We start from the raw sequence: 2,467 nt of genomic DNA on the forward strand, positions 1-2,467 counted from the left end.
AGTCAGTGACAGCCACACCCCTACTGGTTAGAGGAGCAACAAGGACCAGGCTGCAGACATTGTTAACCTCATGGTATGTGGAGTACAGATCTTCTTTGACTTGTATGGGGCTACATTCCCATAAACCCAACATAGATTAAAATTTACTAAGTCAAAAATGCATTTAATACACCTACCCTATTGAACATTCCAGCTTAGCTTGGTCTTCCTTAAATGGACTCAGAACACTTACATTGGCCTACAGTTGGGAAAAATCATCTAACAAAAAGCCTATTTTAGAATGAAATGTTGACTATCTCTTATAATTCATTGACTACTGAAAGTGAGAAACAGGATGGTTGTACGGGTGCAAAGCAGCTGTAAGTGTATTGGTTGTTTACCCCCTGGTTGCCAGGCTGACTGGGAGCTGTGGCTGGCTGCCATTACACAGCATCAGGAGACAGCGTTGAACTGCATATGGCCAGCCCAGGAAAAGATCAAAATCCAAAATTTGAAGTAATGTTTTGAATGAATGCATGTAGTTTTCAAACTATTGTAATGTCAAAATATCTCAAGTCAGGTCATCATAAGTTGGGAGATAGTCTGTACTCTTATTCCTCAAGGGATCATTGCAAGCATTAAATTGAAGTTAGGCATATAAAATGGTCAAAATTTTGTGAATTGATTGACTATACTCCGTAAGTGCCAATTATTTAAAAGAGTCTGGTACATAGACTTGAGAGCATACTTGTAGGTTGGGATAGCAGAATTTTCAGTAGGCAGGCTACCATGGCTATTCTCAAAATACTGTAGCAGGACCCCATTTGGAGGACCTTTTCAGGGGTTTATTGAGGTAAAAACTATTTTCATAATATCACTAAGACATTTTTAAATTTTCCTTTCCCACTGTCACTCACTCATGAGTGTACCTTGGAGTTTCCAGAGGTACACAACAGGTGATGAGGTCATAGCTTCAATGTCTAATGGAATGTATGCTTTGGTATTGTTGGATTTTAAAACTTTTCTCAGTCTTGATCAGTAGTTACCAAGGACTGGAGGTGGGTGGAGGAGTGGACTACAAACGGGTAGGCAGTAATTTTTTTGAGGTGAGGGGTGAAGTTTCTATATCTTGTTTGTGGTCGTTACATGACTATGCATTTGCTAAAATTCACAGAACCAAATAGGTGAATCTTATTCCATAAATGGTACTTCAGTTTAAAAAAAAAAAAACCCAAAATTATTTTTTAAGATTTATTTATTTATTTATTTATTTATTTATTTATTTGACACACAGAGAGAGATCACAAGTAGGCTGAGAGGCAGGCGGGTCGGGGGGGGCGGTAAGCAGACTCCCCGCTGAGCAGAGAGCCAGATGCAGGGCTCTATCCCAAGACCCTGGGATCATGACCTGAGCCAAAGGCAGAGGCTTAACCCATTGAGCCACCCAGGCGCCTCAAAATTATTTCTTGATTTCAATTTCTAACAGCCTAAGTATACTTAGTTATAACCCACCTAAACAAAAGCTCTCAGTAATTTTTAAGCATACCAGAGGGTCCTGAGGCCTAAAAATTTGAGAACGAACCACTGAGCTAAAACATTGATTTCTTTCCTAAAGCAGGTGCAATCACTTGCTCCAGAGTTGGGGAGAATGATTAAAAGGGAGTGCAAATCTCTCTGGCTCTAAGATTCTAGAAGCTGTGTTGTCCAAAGTGGTAGCCACTGCCCACGTGCAGTTACTGAATGCATGAGAAGCACCTGGTTCAAATCGAGATGTACTTTGCACAAAAAAAAGAATGTAAATGATCTCTTTTTTTTTAAGTTTTTATAAAAACCTTTATAAAGAAATGACAATATTTTGGACATAGCGGGTCAAGTAAAAGGTATTGTTAATATTAATTTCATCTTTTTTTTTTTTAACGTGGCTATTAGAAAATGTAAAATGTGGCCTCCGTTATATTTCTACGGGACAGCGCTATTCTGGAGACAGACTTGGCTGCCAATCTTGTTTCCACCACTTATCAGCTACTTCCTATCTCCTGTAAAGTATGGGTCCCGTTAGGGCTGGTGTGAAGGTTGAATGGGACGAATGCATGTGACGTACTTAGCAATGCATGTAAGTAAACGGTAAGCTCGGTGGCTATCATCGAAGGCCTCGCGCTCTCTGGTGATCCGGTCAGAGATGGTCCAACGTGCTCATTAAAGGCCTTTCTCCGCGACCTATTTACACTCCCGACGACAATAATAACTAAGGGTGGCCGAGGCCTGATCCCGCTTTCGGGCGGGCCTGCCCTCTTTATAACTAAAAAAATTAAAATGGTCCCAGGAGCTGGAAGTGGAGCCAAATGCATGGAGCCAAAGCACAGGTTGAACACCCAGCGGGCCAGAGCCACAGGGCCTCCCTTGGTAACCGACGCTAACGCCGGTTGCTAAGCAGGAGACGGGAAAACAAGGATGTGGTCCGCCGGCTCTTGGTCTCCGGCGGCAGCTG

Source organism: Lutra lutra, chromosome 12, assembly GCF_902655055.1.
Source record: "Lutra lutra chromosome 12, mLutLut1.2, whole genome shotgun sequence".
NCBI classification, from domain to species: domain Eukaryota; kingdom Metazoa; phylum Chordata; class Mammalia; order Carnivora; family Mustelidae; genus Lutra; species Lutra lutra.